Here is a 20,540-nt window from a genome sequence, read left to right on the forward strand (position 1 = left end):
TCGCTCATGTTACCCAGGCTGGAGTGCAATGGCGCGATCTCGGCTCACCGCAACCCCCGCGTCCTGGGTTCAGGCAATTCTCCTGCCTCAGCCTCCTGAGAAGCTGGGATTACACGCACGCGCCACCATGCCCAGCTAATTTTTTGTAGTTTTAGTAGAGACAGGGTTTCACCATGTTGACCAGGATGGTCTTGATCTCTTGACCTCGTGATCCACCCGCCTTGGCCTCCCAAAGTGCTGGGATTACAGGCTTGAGCCACCGCGCCCGGCCGACCAATAACACACTTAAAGAGAGCCAAATCAAGAATGAGCTGCCATTCACAATTGCTACAAAGAGAATAAAATACCTAGGAATACAACTAACAAAGGATGTAAAGGACCTCTTTAAGGAGAACTACAAGCCACTGCTCAAGGAAATAAGAGAGGATACAAACAGATGGAAAAATATTCCATGCTCATGGTTAGGAAGAATCAATATTGTGAAAATGGCCATACTGCCCAAAGTAATTTACAGATTCAACGCTATCCACATCAAGCTACCTATGACCCTCTTCACAAAACTGGAAAAAACCACCTTAAACTTCATATGGAACCAAAAGAGCCAAGTCAATTCTAAGCAAAAAGAACAAAGCTAGAGGCATCATGCTACCTGACTTCAAACTATACTACAAGGCTACAGTAATCAAAACAGCATGGTACTGGTGCCAAAACAGAGATATAGACCAATGGAACAGAACAGAGGTCTTGAAGGCAATGCCACACATGTACAACCATCTGCTCTTTGACAAACCTGACAAAATCAAGCAATGGGGAAAGGATTCCCTGTTTAATAAATGGTGTTAGGAAAACTGGATAGCCATGTGCAGAAGGCAGAAACTGGACCCCTTCCTGACACCTTACACTAAAATTAACTCCAGATGTATTAAAGACTTAAACATAAGACCTAACACCATAAAAAACCCTAGAAGAAAACCTAGGCAAAACCATTCAGGACATAGGCATAGGCAAGGACTTAATAACTACAACACCAAAAGCATTGGCAACAAAAGCCAAAATAGACAAATGGGATCTAATTAAACTCCAGAGCTTCTGTACAGCAAAAGAAACAATCAGAGTGAATTGGCAACCAACAGAATGGGAAGAAATGTTTGCAATCTACCCATCTGACAAAGGGCTAATATCCAGAATCTACAAAAAACTAAAACAGATTTACAAGAAGAAAACAAACAAACCCATTCAAAAGTGGGCAAAGGCTATGAAGAATCATTTTTCAAAAGAAGAAATATATGAGGCCAACAAACATGAAAAAATGCTCATCATCACTGGTCATTAGAGAAATGCAAATCAAAACTACATTGAGATACCATCTCACGCCACTTAGAATGGCGATCATTAAAAATTCTGGAGACAACAGATGCTGGAGAAGATGTGAGAAATAGGAACACTGTTACACTGTTGGTGGGAGTGTAAATTAGTTCAACCATTGGGAAGACAGTGTGGAGATTCCTCAAGGACCTAGAAATAGAAATTCCATTTGACCCAGCAATCCCATTACTGGGTATATATTCAAAGGATTGTAAATCACTCTATTATAAAGACACATGCACACGTATGTTCATCACAGCACTGTTTACAATAGCAAAGACCTGGAACCAACCCAAAAGTCCATTGATGATAGATTGGGCAAGGAAAACGTGGTACATATACACCATGAAATACTATGCAGCCATAAAAAACGATGAGTTTGTTTCCTTTGTAGGGACATGGATGAATCTGGAAACCATCATTCTCAGCCAACTGACACAAGAACAGAAAATCAAACACTGCAGGTTCTCACGCATAGGCGGGTGTTGAACAATGAGAACACATGGACACAGGGAGGGGAGCATCACACACTGGGGTCTGTTGGGGGGGACTATGGGAGAGACGGGGGGTGGGGAGGTTGGGGAAGGATAACATGGGGAGAAATGTGAGATATAGGTGATGGGGGGATGGAGGCAGCAAACCACAGTGCCATGTAGGTACCTATGCAACAATCGTGCATGATCTGCACATGTACCCCAGAATCTAAAGTACAATTAATATATATATATATATATATATATACACACACACACACACATATATATATAAAGATACAATTAGGTTTCAATATTTATATGACCATTCATAGATGTCCTGATCCTATGACTTTGATAAAGTAGAAAAGACGCATGTATGTATACAACTACCACTCATCAATGTGTTTACGTATTTACATTTTCACATTTCATATACTTTGAATCTTTTTTATTAGTATACACACTCCTAAGTAACTAAGAGCCAAAAAACAGGAGCATTAAAGGTATATTAGTACTAAGATTAATTATCAATCATTGATTAATCAAAAATGCCTAGAACAATGTGGTTATAAAATGGTACGAATGTCTATCTGTCTAATTGCTAAATGTAGCAATTCCAGCTCCAACTGCATGTAAAATAAATATATTTAAGAGTCAAAAGACCAGTTAAAGCTTAATTTCCCACACCCCAGCCCCTAAAGTTAAATTAGCAAGCAGAAAGGACAATCAGATCTAGCTGATTTTCAGTTCTATTCTTTTCCTCAAGCACTTATGAGAAAAGACAAGCAATGTAATGTCCTAGATGCTGTAAGTTTACAAAGATGTTTAAGACACAATCCTCTGGCTGGGCAAGGTGGCAAATGCATATGACATGAGCACTTTGGGAGGCTGAGACAGGAGGACTGCTTAAAACTAGGAGTTCGAGACCAGCCTGGACAACATAGTGAGAGCCCCCATCTCTACAAAAAATTTAAAAATTAGCCAGGTATGGTGGTACACACCTGTAGTCCCAACTACTGAGGACGCTGAGGTGGGAGGATCTCTTGGGCCCAGGAGGTCAAGGCTGCAGTGAGCTGTGACTGTACCACTGCACTCCAGCCAAGGTGCCAGAATAAGTACTGTCTCAAAAGAAAAGAAAAAGACACAATCCTCAAATGCAAAAAACTTGCCATAAAAAACAAATATGTAAATAAATTGCTATATAAAGCAATTTTCTTCTCCATAAGAAAAGTCCATAGTGGGTTGCAATGGGATGCAAAGCAGGATTGAGGACAACTACTACTGTTTGTTTAAAAAAAACTGTATCAGTAAAGGTTCTAGAATTGTCATGTGTGATAGCATTTGAGAGGGTTTCACTGGGTTTGTGAGACTATGCAGAAAGAGCCAGCATGGATAGGCATACAAGAAAATGAGGTATGGGGCACAGTGAGGGAATAGCTGCCTAGTTTTCCATGGTATAAGGTACAAGATGAGGATTAGTAGAATAAAAGACTAGAACATGAAATAGAAGCCATCTTGGGGATGGCCTTAACTGTATTCATCCATTCCCACACTGCTATGAAGAAATAACCAAGACTGGGTAATTTATAAAGAAAAGAGGTTTAATTGACTCACAGTTCCATAGGACCAGGGAGTCCTCAGGAAACTTACAATCATGGCAGAAGGCACCTCTGCACAGAGTGGCAGGAGAGAGAATGAGTGCAAGCAGGGGAAATGCGAGATGCTCATAAAACAATCAGATCTTGTGAGAACTCTCTCACAATCACCAGGATGGCATGGGGAAAGCTGCCCCCATGATTCGATACTTTCAATGGCAAAAGCTGCAATTACCTTTGCGCAAACCTAATACAATTCAAGATGAGATTTGGGTGGGGACACAGCCAAACCATATCACTAGCTGCGAATGTTGGCAGAGTACACTCATCAGAGCATTCTGAGAAGCACAGCCAAGTGACAAAACTCTGCTTTAAGAAGACTAATCTGGCTCCAATTAATAGGATAAATTTCCTGAAAGTGACAAAGCAGGGTCACCAGTAAGGAAGCTATTACAAGCATTTGCTCATTCACTCGTGCATTATTTCATCAAGGAAACATTTACTGATTATATACTATATGTCAGGTACTTGCATGTGTTGAGGGAGCTTTGGATACAGTGACAAACTGTATGTCACATGGAGCCCTCAGGAGACTTAGAATCTAGGGGGAAAGAAGGTATCATAGTTCAGGTGGCCAAAAATTCTGATGTAGATGAGCACAGGATGTTGGCAGGGTCCCAGAGGAGGCGACACTGGGTTAAGCCTTGAGAAATGGATAGGGCCTGGTCAAAGGAAGACTTGTGGAAAAGGTAATCTGATCAGAAGGAATAGCTGGTACAAAAATGCAGAGCTCTTCAACAACCTGACACATTCAGGTCTCTAAGAAGCTCAAGGAAGGGGTGAATTGAGCCCTTTTTTAAAAATGAAAAAGAATCACAGCCATTTATTAACTATTTCGTATGTGTTGGGCACTATTCTATAGACAAAATAATTGATTTAATTCTCTTAACTTGGCGGGGCACTGTGGCTCACGCCTGTAATCCCAGCATTTTGGGAGCCTGAGGTGGGGGAATCACTTAGGCTCAGGAGTTCGAGATCAGCCTGGGCAACATGGTGAAATCCCACCTCTATGAAATATACAAAAAAATTAGCCAGGCATGGTGGTGCCTGCCTGTAGTCCCAGCTACTTGGGAGGCTGAGGCAGGAGGATTGCTTCCATGCTGTAGTGAGCTGTGATCATGCCACTGCACTCCAACTTGGGAAACAGAGCAAGACCCTGTCTCAAAAAAAATTTTTTTAGCTCTATGAAGCAGGCACTGCTTTTCCCATTTTACAGAGGCACAAATTGACTTTGAATGTTTCAGAAATTTGCTCCTCAGAGTCACACAGCTGTCACCAATGATTAGTGACTTCAAGCCTACATCTTTCTGACTGGAAAACCAATTTGTATTAAGCCCTGAAGGATGAGAAAGAGTGAGTCATACAACAAAAATGTAGAATAAGCATTCAAGGCAGAGGAAACCTGAAGATACACGTGTGTTAGTGGAGGAAGACCACATACAAGCAGTTTAGAAGTACCACATATGAAGTACACAGCTGGGGGCAGCAGAGGGGTCTGTGTGCTCAAAGGTGGGACAGGACACTGAGGGGGTTAAGAATTGGAGAGAGGCCGGGCATGGTGGCTCATGCCTGTAATCCAAGCACTTTGGAGGCCAAGGCGGGCGGATCACCTGAGGTCGGGAGTTCAAGACCAGCCTGACCAACATGGTGAAACCCTGTCTGAAAAAAAAAAAAAAAAGAATTGGAGAGAGAAAGCGGCAATGAATTGAGTTCCATTTTGGACGTGCTGAGCTGGAGATGCACGTGGAACAACTGCATGGAGATGTCAAGCAGCTGCTGAGTTATAGCTCTAAGCTCAGAAGAAAGGTCTGAGCATTGAACAAAAATTTGACCTATAGATCTAGGCAGGAAAACAAATCATCATCATAAGCATTGACTGTTTACCAGGCACAGTACCTAATGCCACCTATGCATTTTCTCTTTAGCTCTCTCAATAGCCATACAGAGTAGGTAACTTATGAGCCTCATTTTACAGACACACTCTAAGCCACAAGGACATTCAGTGGCCTGCTTAGTTTCATAAAGGATCTGCATATTTCTACATTCAGTCCCCCAAACTTCTGTGACTGAGATCTACAGCAGACATGTATTTCATGTTGTGGTCCAGTAGAGACATACATATTTCACTGAAACAAAGGCTGCATGAGATCACATTTAGCTTAATGCCCTCTGCTATTTCCTATTCTATTTCATTTTTCAGTAGCCTGGCTGCAACTCACTAACTTGATTCACAACCCGCTCATGAAACCCACAGTTTGAGAATCGCTATCCAACACCCTCTTGCCTCCCACCCCTGAATGAGGTGATTGCAGTGCAACTGCAAAGGTGAAGGAGATGAAAGTGGCATCATAGATGTCAAGGAGAAAACTGCACTTCTGAGTGGTTGTGAGTCTCATCAAAAAATGATGAGTATTGGCCGGGCGCAGTGGCTCAAGCCTGTAATCCCAGCACTTTGGGAGGCCGAGGCGGGTGGATCACGAGGTCAAGAGATCGAGACCATCCTGGTCAACATGATGAAACCCTGTCTCTACCAAAAATACAAAAAATTAGCTGGGTATGGTGGCGTGTGCCTGTAATCCCAGCTACTCAGAAGGCTGAGGCAGGAGAATTGCCTGAACCCAGGAGGCGGAGGTTGCGGTGAGCCAAGATCGCGCCATTGCACTCCAGCCTGGGTAACAAGAGCAAAACTCCGTCTCAAAAAAAAAAAAAAAAATGATGAGAATTGAATCTCTTCTGCCAAATCATGCCCCAAGGACATGTCTGTGGAAGCTAGCTCTTCAGCAGTGACTCATTTACACCTGTCAGGAGTATTTATGGGGATTGAAGCTATTATTGCTGCCAAGTTTTCCCACTGTATGGTGCAGGAAAAGATGCAGATGCACTTAACTTTGGAGAATTTTAAAGTTGTTAGTTCTAAAATTGCTACAGTATTACATGGAAGAAGGATTTAGGCACACATCCCAAAGAAAAGCAGCCTGTGCCTGTACTCCCCTTGAATGTAATTCCTGCAGACAGTGATTTCAACAGGAAATAACACCTTGGTGGCAGAAGTTACGCAATGTTGGCAGGAGTTTTGGAATTAACCATGAAAAGATATCATAGGCCCGTAATGCATGCATCCATCCTTCATTCCACTTCATAAGAAGAGAGGGAATGTTCCTTTCTTTTCCTCTCAAAACTGAAGCATTCTCAGTGGCCCATCTGCCTCCCCAGCACCTCCACACCTCACCCCTTCAACCCTTTCCTCTTTAACTCCATCATCTCCTCCTTTCCCATGGGTTTCTTCCTCTCTGACTTCAAATACACATTGATTTCCTCTAAAAAACAACAACAACAACAACAAAGCCCATTAGCAAGAAGGAATTTTAGGTGTAATATAACAGTAGTCATGGTTACAGAACTATATGCATTTGTCAAAATTCACAGAATTGAACACCAGAAAGGGTGCATTTGACTGTATGCAAACAATATCTAAAAAAAAAAAAAAAAAAAAAAACCCCACGACTTTCCAATAAAAGCCCCCCATACCATTTTCTAAATCCTGCGCCCTGAAGTTACCATCCTACTTCCTTCCGTCCTTTCTTTGGCACTTTCTTTTCCCCATGTCCTCTTTTTAGCTTCTCCCAGTCAGCTCTCTCCTCCTCCCGCCTTCTACTGGAAACTCTTTTTCTTCAGCTTTGGAGGTAGAGAACTTTACCATTTCTCCTCTACTTTAAATGCTTCTTATCCTCATTCTTAGCAATCCTCTGACTCTGGGAATTTGCCAAAACATCAAGTCACTGCTCTTCTCCTACATTCACTTACTCAGAGACCGCACCCACTCTCGTGATTAGGCCATTGCTGGAATGCATTTGACTTCCAAATCCATGTCTAGAGAGGAAAGCTGGCTTAGGTTTCCAGTGGCCCAGGGGACATCTCCACCCAGCTCTGTCACCACCTCCAATTCAGCACCTGCAGCTCTGAGTCTCCTCCTTCCCCTTTGCCAGCCACTCTCACTGGAGTGGATGACCTGATCACTGGAGCTTCTCCTGGAGCCAGAAACCCTGACAACACCAGACACTCAGCCCCTAGGCCAGGTACCAAGATCAAAGGAGTCAGGAGTCGTGGGAGTGCTTTGTAAACTGTTACGTTCTAGACTTACAACCCATCGCCATTGCTACTGCTTAAATCTTTTCAACTCTTCCTTTGAAATGTGTCTTGATTTTACCTACTTTTCTACACTCCCTACCCACAGCCTCTCATTCCCTCCCTTTTCTCCAGCGTATTCTGCATGCTGGAGTCAGTCCACTTTCATGGAAACACCTCTTTCCCCCTCACTCTGCCACTCATGACTCTTTAAAAATATCTGTTAAAAGGTGAATTGTGTCCCCCTCCCTCCAAAAAGATATGATGATGTCTCACAGTACCTCAGAGTGTGATGACTGTATTTGGAAATACAGATTGAGCAGCTTTTATCCAAAATGCTTGGGGCCAGAAGTGTTTTTGGATTTTGGATTTTTTTTTTCATGTTTTGGAGTATGTGCAGATACTGACTGGTTGAGCATCCCAAATCCAAAAGACTGAAATCTGAAATCCTCCAATGAATATTTCCTTTGAGTATCATGTCAGTTCTCAAAATGTTCTGGACTTGGAGCATTTCAGATTTTTTGGTATTTGGGTTGCTCAACCTGTATAGTGTAGGTCTTTAGGGAGGTAATCAAGTTAAAATGAAGTCATTAGAGTGGGCCATAATCCAGTATGACTGATGTCCTTACAAAATGGGGAAATTTGGACACAGAGACAGGCATGGAAAGAAGATGATGTGAAGACACAGAACACTATCTACAAGCCAAGGGATGCGTGGGACAGCCAGAAGCTAGAACACAGGCATGGAGCAGATTCTCCCTCACGTTTGCAGCACCTAAGCATCAAGTCTGTGTTTCTCCAACAGGCACTTTAGATCCTCTTTGATTCCACCTCAATGCCCTTGACTTCCTCCCCTAGACCTTCTCCGTCTCTCCTTCCATCAGATGTGTCTGCCTCCTAATCCCTGTCTGGAAAACGACTCTCCGCCTTTGCTTGGGATGTTCCCAATACCCACTGTGCCCTTCCCACTTCCCTCTTCCATCTAAATCTTGCACATTCTTTATGTTCTAACTTTAGTCCCTCTTCCTCAATTATACTGTCCTTGATTTTTTACCTTACTGTGTTCTCTCTCTTTTCTGAACCATCATTGGACTTATTATCTGTACCATATGAGATGACACTTGATTGTCTTGTTCACATGGTTTCCTAATGGTTTCTTATGTGATATTCTTGGGTCTAGAGTTAAATTTAAAGTAACCAGTTTCTACTGGAAACCACTTTTCCAGACATCTTCCTAGATTTGTTTTCTTAATATAACATCCTTTCCTCCAGCGCTTCCCACAATTCTGGTATCCATTTATTGTATGTCATCCAGTCGAGTATACTTGAGCTAGTGTTTTAGTGAGAAAGACAACCTAGTTGTGAGTCCTGACTCACCCTTTACTGGAAAAGTCACGCGACTTCTTGGAAACTTAGTTTCCTCACTTCTAAGATATTACCTCTCAGAGACATTGTAAAGATAAGATGGAATTATTTATGTGAAAGTGATTTTTAAGCAGTAAAGACTTGCCAAATGAGAGGTTAAATCATTATTATGATCTTAGTGCCACGTGAGCTTAGCTAGTTACATGCTATGCTGATGAAATTATAGGCTTGAACCAAGTGAGCTGGTTCTTCTAGATTTATGCCACAGGGGCCAATAAATTTCATGACTAATAAAAATTGATAGAATGGATGGAGAAAACTACAAAGCATATCCTGGTGGGTCAATAAGGTTATCTTCATAAATAAAAGACAGATAGTATACTGTCACCTCAATCTGCCTTAAGGCATGCAGTATCCCAGGTTCTCAGAAGAAACTGACAGTCTCCATATTTCCAGCGCTAGTACAATAAATCCACAAGGTAATATAGTATGTCTAAGCCAAGCATCTGTTTGGTGTGTTTTTTGTTTTCGTAACCGAATTCTACTGGATTTAAGGTTGAACATGGGCTGGGTGCAGTGGCTCACGCCTGTAATCCCAGCACTCTGGGGAGGCTGAGGCAGGCAGATCTCTTGAGCCCAGAGGTGAGATCAGCCTGGGCAACATGTCAAAATCCTGTCTCTACAAAAAAATACAAAAAGTAGCCAGGCATGATGGCGTGCACCTGCAATCGCAGCTACTCGGGAGGACCCAAGATGGGAGGATAGCTTGGGCCCCGGAGGCAAAGGCTGCAGTAAGCCATGATCGTGTCACTGTACTCCAGCCTGGGCAGCAGAGCCAGACCTTGTCTCTTACAAAAAAATAGTGTGGACAGCAAACATATTGAGACTGTAACTACTGTAGCAGTCATCATGTGTAACATTCAGAAAGCCAGGACCTACGCCTCTAGAGACTGAAAGGTAAATCTAGAACACAGGCAGGAGTTGTGTGTGCCTCGCATTCTTCTCTCGGGTCAGCCTGTGACCTCTTGTCCCCCTCAGCCCCCAACAACAGATAGTAGCTGAATGAATTGGTTGAATAAGGAAAACTGAAGACTAAACTCCTTGCAGTAATAGAAAGACCCAGCAGTACTTGGTGAATGCATGTATCCTAGGAACCTGAAGGAGAGGAAATGGCTTCGGAAAAAATATCTAAGAAAAGAAATCTATTTAGTTCTATCGAGATTTAGTTTTAGCGTGGAGTATACTGTGTGCAATAAGCCCCAAAGATACCAAGAATATTTTGTACTGCAAATGAAAACCAGCTTCCATGCAGATGGGATTCAGAATTTCATACCCCCACAAATCTGTCTTCCTTCTATAACAGAAACTGCTTTAACTATTCCAAGCAAATGCTTAATAACTATTTCCCTTTCTTGATGTTTAAAGTCTTTTTAGAAAGAAAAATGAATTTGATTTCTAATAGATACTCTTTAAAAATTCAGAATCTGGGCCAGGCGCGGTGGCTCAAGCCTGTAATCCCAGCACTTTGGGAGGCTGAGGCGGGTGGATCACGAGGTCAAGAGATCGAGACCATCCTGGTCAACATGGTGAAACCCCGTCTCTACTAAAAATACAAAAAATTAGCTGGGCATGGTGGTGCGTGCCTGTAATCCCAGCTACTCAGGAGGCTGAGGCAGGAGAATTGCCTGAACCCAGGAGGCGGAGGTTGCGGTGAGCCGAGATCGCGCCATTGCACTCCAGCCTGGGTAACAAGAGCGAAACTCCGTCTCAAAAAAAAAAAAAAAAAAAAAAAATTCAGAATCTGGCCAAGTGCAATGGCTCACACCTATAATCTCAGCACTTTGGGAGGCCAAGGCAGGCGGATCACCTGAGGCCAGGAGCTTGCCCACAGCCTGGGCAACATGGCAAAACCCCATCTCTACTAAAAAATATAACAACTATCCAGGCGTGGTGGCATGCACCTGTAGTCCCAGCTACTTGGGAGGCTGAGGCAGGAGAATGGCTTGAACCCGGGAGGTGGAGGTTGCAGTGCGCTGAGATTGTACACTGCACTCCAACCTGGGCGACGGAGCGAGACTCTGTCTCAACAGAACAAAACGAAACAAAAAAAACTCAGTCTTTAAGTGAAACAATATGCATGGACTACAAGTAAAATACAGAGGAAATCCCTGAGAAATCGAATTTCTTTGTCCTTTAATGAAATTGTGTTAAAAATGAAAAAAATATACATTATTCTTCAGGGTCTGTAGCTTAAGCAGAGACTCTACAGTAAATGTCACAAAGAAAAGTAGCACTTTGCACAGGGCCCCACATAGCCCCACTCCCACCTCTTCCCTCTCCAGGCTCCCAGGCCTTTTCATGTTGTTTTAGTGGGTGGTTTGTGGTCTCTGAGGGGATTTTAGCCTTCAGCTATCAGTTACTTTATATGTGAGGTTACTAGATTGAGACATCATTTGTGGGGGAAAAGGATGAAGGATACTCAAAGGCTAATTGCTACCTGAAGGCAGAAAATAGGGAAAAACAGCAAAAAGACTGCAGTTAGCCTCTGTCATCCTTCCTCTAAATAAATGGTCACTTGATTGTACACGACTGTGACTGCCGTGTGACCTGGGGCAAAAGAGAGCATTTATCATTGAAGGTTCATTTACTGTACAGAGTGTGTACCAAACAGATGAACAAAGCATTGTTTTTATAAAGTGGAAAACAGCTTTGTAAGAAAGAGTTCCGTTTAAATGGTGGCAGGAATCTGGACACCACATTCTGTAACTGTTGAATTGCGTTTTGATGGCTGGCTTCGTTACTGGCTAAGATTGAAAAGCTAAAGATACTCAGTTATAGTCATTGCCATTTGTTTTCTGCAGCAACCCAGACCCAAACATCCAGAACACCCTCTACGAAACTGTATAGATTGAGTGTCATCTTTTAGTGAGCCACATTTAGCTTTTCTCCCTGGGGTTACTTTTAAAGCTACTCAGGACTGCTCGTCTTAGCCATTAGACCAACATTTGGGGTAAAGTGGCAGAGGACCCACAGGTGTTTCTATTCTAGAGGTCTCAGGAAGTCCTAAGTATATGGCTAGGATTTGGGTGGTGAAGGAAATAGGGTGACAAGGATGATCCATAGTTGGAAGGAGAGGAAGGAGAGGGTGTCAAATGGAGCATCCACACAGTTGACAAGGGTGTTTATGGACAGAGAGTAGCTGTTCCTGTGGCCTTCATTCCATGTGGGTACCCTTTTATCCACTTTCTGTGGGTGACTCTCATTGGTCATGCTAAATAAGGGGATATCCAAAATGCTTACCTTGCATGAGAGGTTCACTTTTATAAACTCTTTCTTGGAATAAAATGGTAATTATTTTGCCTTCCATAAGCACAATCCAGTGCATTGGAGGAAACCCTGGACATACGCTGAACAATAAGGAGAGCCAGCTGCCCCAAATCTGCAAGGACATCATTCACAGCCAATACCGAGGAGAGTACTACACACTGAGATATCTTTTGCTGCTTCTAAGGCAAACTATTATAACCTTGAACTACAAAAAGCCGGGAAGGGTATGGTCAGACCTAACCCCAGCCTTCCCTTCTTTTGAGTATCCTTGCAAGTTCCGGCCCTTCCCCTTCCCCCACCAATGCTTCTAGTTCACAATTTTAATTCCCAGCAGAATCACAACTAAAGCAGACTACCCAGCTGAAAAGAGAGACGTGCACCTTCCATTGTGTCGAATATCCGAGGACATACAGGCAAGCTAATGAGATGCAAATCCCATTCAATGTGGCTAATGCCTTTTTTATCCCTAACCAAAGACCTAGAAAACTCATTTGATTTGGTGGTTTGCTAATATCTCTTCCACGCCATTGTTGCTTGTGCAACACTAATTTAAATAAATTGCATGTAGTCAGCAAAAGAGACAGTTCTATCTTTGTTTAGACTGAGAGGCTATTTTGGCAACTAAAGAGACCCGATCTCATCCTCTTAATTAAGGCAAAGCTCAAGCCTATCTACTATTTACCCTCAGGCAGTGTTTCTATGATGGGTTATTGTGGCGCTACCCAGGGCCACTGTTGAATTGTCTGGCAGCTAGGGAGGCGACATTTTAGGAACAGAACTGAACAAGAGTCTTGGGGTTAAACAGCAAATGCCACTTCACCCAGGTCCTGTTGAAAGAGCCTTTTACTGACACACCTTTCAATGTCAAAGGAAACAAATCTTAGGCTGGGGCCACCTTGATTCTCTCAGAAAGTGTTTGTAGCTGAACCACGGCAGAGGGTTCTACCGCAGCCAGACCTGATTTCCTCGCTGAGGAAAGACCGGAGAGGTTCAGTGAACAGGAGGGAAAAGGATGCTCACTAATGCCTAAAGGTACCACCAAGGCTTGAAAATTCCTTCAAGCCTTGTTCTTTGCCTTTTAGGCTATTGTACTTTCCAGATCATAAGCAGGGGACTCAGAACACGGTATTGTGACATGGTAAAAGCCCCATAAAACTGCATACTTCAGCCATACCTCGGCTTTCTGTTGAAACTGCTCTCTGTAACTCAAATGTGACAGGGAAGCAGTCCAAACCCAAGCCATCTTGGCCCCTGCGACTTGTAATAAGTAATTAAGGACTGTAATTTCTACTCTACCCAGACAACATGTAAACAAATGCTTATCTTGACTTTTGTGAACCACTTAAGTAACAATCAGAATGTCAAAAGTCCCCTGGCCCTTGGAATGTCTGGAGCCCCTCACCCTCATCTCCACCCAGGAGGTGATTTACAGAATTACTAGCCCTTGGAATGTCTGAAGCCCTTCACCTCCACCTCCGCCCCTCACCCTCACTCCCGAGGTGGTTTTAGGGGTATAAAAGGTCTTGACACCCTCATTTCGGGGCCGCAGGTTGGAGAGACGCGAGTCCTCCGTGGCTGCCGGCAATAAAGACCCTGCAATTTGGCATACTTTTGTCTTGGTGTTGACTTTCTATGCTTGGTCCAGTACACAGTATTTGCTCAATTAATCCTTGTTGGCTAACAGACTGGGGTATGGGCTTGAAAATTCTCCTTCCTTTCTTCTATCTGACTGGGCAGAACATTCTAAAAGGAAACTCGTTCTAATCTTTCACATTTTTGGTCTTACATCAGATCTACCTTTTCAGGAGTCTTAATCTGAAAGGCTTTCCATTGTGTTTGCTTCCTGGTCCTCAAAGTCATCTTCCCCGAAGGTCAGCAATGAGAGTCCTAAAACGGTAGTCGTGCTAATGGGAGATACGCAGGTCAGCAAGACTGTGCCTCTCTTAATATTTTGGGTTGGACCAATGACTACATTAAATTTAAAAAGGCATCCCTCAAACAGCAGACATTCTGAAACCTGAAAAACACCTACACTGAGATGTCGATTTAAAAGGCTAATCATCTCTCAGAACTCCAACTGCCTGTAGCATATTTCTACAAATTGCTCTGGTTCTAGAAGTCAGCATGGCTTAGGTTAGTTTGTTTTACTGCAGTTAAGGCAGAAGCAAAGGTGTATCCACAGCTTCTATTTGAGCACTACGAAACAGTCTTAAGTTAACAAAGATGCTGACATTTATGGTATTTTTGTTAGACTCAAGAACACATTATAATCTCTTAGGCCAGTCCTTCTGCATCGACAAATTTCATCTACATATACAGTATATTGTGAAAAAGGAAGATAGTGAAAATTCTAGGGAGAGGATATTTCTGTTCAAAGATTAAGGTGAGATTCAAAGGCAGGACATAGGCCAGGCAAGGTGGCTCATGCCATAATTCCAGCACTTTGGGAGGCCAAAGCAGGAGGATTGCTTGTAGTCAGGAGTTCAAGGCCAGCTTGGGCAACAGTGAGCCACCATCTCTACAAAAAATTTAAAAATTAGTCAGGTGTGGTGGCACATGCCTGTAGTCCCAGCTACTTGGGAGGCTGAGGTGGGAGGATAGCTTGAGCCCAGGTGTTGGAGGATGCAGTGAACTATGATTGTGCCACTGCACTGAAGTTTGGGTGACAGAGTCTTTAAAAAAAATTAAAAAAACAAAAAATAAGCAAAGGCAGGATATGCAAAAATAATATGGTGTTACATAGGAAAGAACCATATTAGTAATACAAAATACTTGCCAACAAAAGCTCAGTTTCTGAGGTTGAATTTCCACTAAACCTTCAAATAAGCCATAAAAGTTGAGTGTCTAGTAACAGTGGCTCAAGGTCATAAAATTTTTTACTCTTAATTTCCTCTCTGTCTATTCATCTCAAAGGTTGCACTTGTCACTTCTTTAAATGCAAATACTATCCATTTCAAAAGACCTGTCGTTTTCTTCCAGAGAAAATAATAAATTAAACTCATAGATAACTTGCAAGGACTTTTTCAGACATGCCAACTAACAGGTGGGTCTGAAGTTCTAAAAAGAGTATAAGAAATAAGGCTGGTGACATAGGCCGGGCGCAGTGGCTCAAGCCTGTAATCCAAGCACTTTGGGAGGCTGAGGCGGGTGGATCACCAGGTCAAGAGATCGAGACCATCCTGGTCAACATGGTGAAACCCCGTCTCTACTAAAAATACAAAAAATTGGCTGGGCATGGTGGCGCGTGCCTGTAATCCCAGCTACTCAGGAGGCTGAGGCAGGAGAATTGCCTGAACCCAGGAGACGGAGGTTGCAGTGAGCCGAGATCGCGCCATTGCACTCCAGCCTGGGTAACATGAGTGAAACTCTGTCTCAAAAAACAAAAAAAAAACAAAAAAAAGAAATAAGGCTGGTGACAAAGGTATTTGTCAGGTCTCCAGATGCAAGCCTGGAGCCTGAAAGTCTGAAGTCCTGCTTGCCTCGGCTGATGGTCTCCCACTCCCCGCCTGCATTAGCCATGGTCCCTGATTGCCCAGCGGAGTTTCCCTGGACAAGCCCCTCAGCCCACCCTGCCATCTTAACTGTTATTATGATAATACACTTATCTCACCCGCCATTGTAACTGAACTTATGGTAATGTATACTCCTTGCCCCTACTCCCACCACTGTAACTGATGTTACTCTGTAACTTTTCACTGCCCACCCCAAACCTATAAAACCAACTCCTAAGCAAAAGTGCACTTTGCTAATGCCCTTTTCGGCCTTAGCCCACCTGCACCCAGGTGAATAAACAGCCATGTTGCTCACACAAAGTCTGTTTGGGGGAGTCTCTTCATTCAAAGCGAGTTTTTAACAATATTATGCCAGCCTTTGCCTCAAGCCTTTTAAGATAACATTCACAGAATAGACGCTCAAACAGACATTCTAAGCAGGCAGTCTCTTCTCAAGAACCCCAAAAGGAAAACAGTCACAGTCTCTTCTCAAGAACCCCAAAAGGAAAACAGTCATTGTTCCTGTCTTCATTTAGTAGCAGCATCAAAAGCATTTGCCAGGTGCTGACCTGCCAGCATAAACTTTCAGCACCTGTACAAATCAAGCTTAAGCCGTCTTTGGGAATTTATAATCCAAGATATATTTGGTGTAAACCAAGCAGTGTCACTTTTCATGGAGTGGTGAAAGAAAAAGAAAGTTCTGATAATGTTCTTGCACCAGGATTTCAGGGCTTCAAGATGTCATTTTCAAAGGTTCCTAGGGCCTTGCTATATTACCCAGTTGCGTTATCATTGAATAGGCCAAATTCTCACCAAGCAGTGCTTCGAGAAGTAGTGAATCACTGCTGCTCAGAAAGGTGAGAGAAACAGATCATTCCTGTCACACAAAGTAACTATCCAACCTCTTTTTAGAGAGTAGTCAGTGGACAGAAATTGAAAGGACAGAATTCAACCCAAGGACAGACCAAAGAAAAGGTCGGAGGATAAGATGTTAATTCTCATTGAGACTCTCTAACCTATTTATATTTAGAGTCTTATAACGACTTCCTTCCATTTTATTTAAATTTAAAGTAGAAATCAGGAAGCCATGCCTGTCAGGATTAAAATGATGACGCAAGAAAAATATTCAAGATGTGGGTGTCGTGCTTATTTCTGACAGATACAATGGAATTTCTCCTGGAGGATTTAATGGACATAGAATTTTCCAGGAAAATAAAGGCAGGAATTGGAAAAATATTCTCAGGGAATACTGATAAGGGACAGTCATCTAAACAAACCTTGTCAGTGATGGTTTGCTAGATTCCATGGTCCAAAGTAGAGTCATGGTGGGTAACTAAATGGGATTATATACAAAAGGGTAGAAAGAAAAGGGAGGCTGCCGGGAAAAGAATGTGTTAATGAGGGCAAATGAGACGTGGTGTTCTGTATCTAGCCCAGAACAGGCCAGATTACCTCACTGAGAAGACATTTCATTAGAGTAGATAGCCCTGCACAACTCAACGAAATCCATATTCACCCTAAGGGAGAAGGGGGGTGGAGTTCGTTTTAATTGATCCTTCATTGTTATATGAACCTAAGTTGGAAAGAAGGAAATGCAATGTGTATCATAAAGAATTTAATCAAATACTATCTCTAGTTAAGGGTGTGAGGTAGTCAAAGTCTTCTGACTCACCCCCTGCTCTTTTGTTTCTTGGAGCCGAAGGGCAGGTACCAGTCCTGCCAAGGATGAAATCAAGTGGAAATTTGAGAGGAAAAGTCACGTGGAGCCGGGAAGCAGTGAACACAGCACAATACTTCCTTCCATCCCTGGGAAAGGAATCCTTAATACAAGTTGTCAGGCAACGACCCTTAACTACATTCTAAAAATATTGATGTAAAATGTACTCTGCATTTTCAGAAGAAAATAATGAAAAAAGGCATAGATGTGCATACTGCCACAAGAACAGCCACCCCTCACACCCTACGGGCTAGCCTAGTCTTTGGATGGCTGGAATTCTAAGCGCTCTAAAATTAACTATTTAAAAAGCCTTTGAATCTAAGCTGTCTCTGTTCCATAAATTAAAGCCGGTGATTTCCCGGGAAAGCGAAGGGGCCTAGCGGAAGGCATCAGTTGCTCCACGGGGTTGTGTTACAGGTGGGAACGAATTTGGGGTTCACAGAGTGCTTTGGAGAATGCTTTGGATCTGACAGGCATTTAGTGAGACGAACCGCCCTCCACACCCCCAGCCTTTTATCTACTTTGTCGGCGGCATGCAGCTTCCAGCACCGGGCAATAAATACACCAAGCAGAAAGAGCCCTGCAAACCCTCAAAAGTCACCATCTCCCTGCTCTAATAAGCACGAACTGTAGTACGAGCTGGAGCAGAGGATGAGAGAGGAGGCTAAAGGAAAGAAAGTTTTGGGACAATGACCAAACGTTCTTAAAGAAAAAGAGGGAGCCGATCTTTTCAAAATGACTACAGTCCTGCTTTCAGATCGCAGAGTGTCTTTTTTTCTCAGTGCAAAATGACTTTGAAAGCTGTCCTGCGTGACGCGGGTGAGTGAGGACGGCGGGGCCCGCGCCTCCCGGGGTTGCCCCGCGGTCAGGGCCTGGGAGCCGCGCAGCGTCCGAGCTCTGCAGCCCGCGCCGCGCGTCCCCACCGCACCCGCTCCGGGCCGGCTGCCAGTCGCGCAGCGCGGTCCGGAAACGGACTCTGGTCAGGCTTCCCGCAGGCTCTGGCCGCCGGACCTTGCCCGGGCGAGAGGGTTCCCCGGGCACAGCCCGAGCCACGACTTACTGCGAGACGGCGACTCGCTTCGCGGGAACGGCGCGCGCTCCGTAGGGGCCTGGGCCTCACCCCTCGGGCCTGGGCCTCGCTGCGCCCCCTACCAGGGCCCAGGTGCGCTCGCTCACGACATGAGGCGGCGGGCGGGCGACCCGGGACTTGGTGCCCGCTCCTCTCCGCCTCCTCCGGCCTCTCCCGCGGCCGCGCTTCTGCAGCGATCTGAAGGTGAAACTGCTTTATCCAAGGCCGTTTTCGGAGCGAGCGGCTCAAGTCGTGAAAACAGACCCGAAGCGGAAAGCCGGCCTCCTGACTGGACTCTGAAGGGCCTTCCCCGGGTGTCCTCGGCTCACAGTGGCTCTCGGGTGGGTCATTTCCATGCTGCGCTCAGGCCCAGAGCAGTGAGACATCTGTTTTCCATCAACCGCGAGGCAGAGGCAAATCCTGGATTAGATGTCGACCGGCGCTCGCGGCATGCTCAGGCCCGGCCCGACAGCTAATCCCCGCACAAACAGCATGAAAACAAACACGCAAGTTGGAGCCCGGTTCCAGAAAGATTTCCCTGTGCGATGACTAAAGGCTCTCGCAGCCAGCCTCCAGCATGGGCCAATCGCAGCACAGGGGGCAGAAAAAGGGGGTTGGCTCGGTTTTCAGGTCTCCCGAAAACGCATCCTCCTCCCCAGTCTTGTCAACACAAATGCAAACACTGTCCCTTCAGGGGAAGTGAGTTCAGCTTGATGGGGCTGAGAGAGCTGAAATGTCAGCCTCCAACATGGGACAGTTCACTATTAGCAAGCACAGCTTCTGAATGTGAGCGAAGAAAAGAAATCTTTTTCCTTCAAGTAAATTCTAACAAATGAGTCAAGTGTGATGCAATCAGTCCCGAAAATGATGAGCCGTGACTGCCACTATAGGTCTTTTTTACTCCCTAAAATAAGTTGGAGTAAGGACCCTTCCTTCCTTCTCCCTCCCTCCCTCCCTCCTTTCCTTTCGTCCTCCCTCTCTCCCTCCCTCTTTCCTTCCTCCTACTCTTTCTTCCTCCCTTCCTTTATCAGTCACAAGGCTGAGAATAGAAAGCTGGAAAAAGCATGAGTCTACTTTCAAGGGCCTTATCGTTTTCACGGGGCGGGGCGCGGGGGGAAGGTGGGAAGGTGGGGAGGGGCGACTTACAATTTTAGAACACTATAAAATGATAGAAATGTATGCCCAGAGGGTTATAGGAACACAGAAGCAGGAAATCTTTCCCAGAAGAGACTGCATTTGTTTGTTTGTTTGTTTTGAGACAGGGTCTTGCTCTGTTGCCCAGACTGGAGTGCAGTGTCAGGAACATGGCTCATCACTGCAGCCTTGACTTCTCCGGCTCTAGCTGTCTTCACGCCTCAGCCTCCCCAGCCTCTCCAGTAGTTGGGGTTATAGGCGCACCACCATGCTCAGACACTTCATATAAATAAAATCATATAATATGTGTGGGCTTTTGTGTCTGGCTTCTTTTCACTCAGCAGAATTTTTCAGTTTACTCAGGTATCCATGTAGCATGTGTTGGTACTTCATGACTTTTTATTGCAAAATAATGTTACATTATATAAATACACCACATTTTGCTTATCTGTTCAACATTTGATAGACATTTGGATTGTTTCCCCTTGTGGCTAGTATAAATAATGCTGCTACGAACATTTGTATACAAGTTTTTGAGTGGGCATATATTTTCATTTCTCTTGGGTTATTTACCTAGGAGTGAAATTGCTGGGTCATACAGTAATTCTATGTTTAATATTTTGAGGGCCGGGCGCGGTGGCTCAAGCCTGTAATCCCAGCACTTTGGGAGGCCGAGGCGGGTGGATCACGAGGTCAAGAGATCGAGACCATCCTGGTCAACATGGTGAAACCCCGTCTCTACTAAAAATACAAAAATTCAGCTGGGCATGGTGGCGTGTGCCTGTAATCCCAGCCTCCTGAGTCGCTGGGATTACA

The 20,540-nt window shown here is 44.2% G+C and overlaps 1 protein-coding gene across 6 annotated transcripts in view; it reads right to left on the reverse strand.

Moving 5' to 3' along the window:
• TRIM2 (tripartite motif containing 2) overlaps positions 1-20,540 on the reverse strand; it is a 142,716-nt gene that overhangs the window by 102,680 nt on the left and 19,496 nt on the right. For 2 of the 6 annotated variants that reach the window (XM_032248636.1, XM_032248635.1), the window contains exon 1: positions 18,582-19,498. The exons of 3 other annotated variants lie outside the window; for them this stretch is intronic. The gene's annotated coding sequence lies outside the window, so the exon portion shown is untranslated. Of the gene's footprint in view, positions 1-18,581; positions 19,499-20,540 lie in introns of those variants that run through there. One more of the 6 variants, XM_032248637.1, reaches the window with a different exon arrangement.

The sequence above is a fragment of the Sapajus apella genome, unplaced genomic scaffold (assembly GCF_009761245.1).
Source record: "Sapajus apella isolate SASKATOON/1434 unplaced genomic scaffold, GSC_monkey_1.0 scaffold67, whole genome shotgun sequence".
Classification (NCBI taxonomy): Eukaryota; Metazoa; Chordata; class Mammalia; order Primates; family Cebidae; genus Sapajus; species Sapajus apella.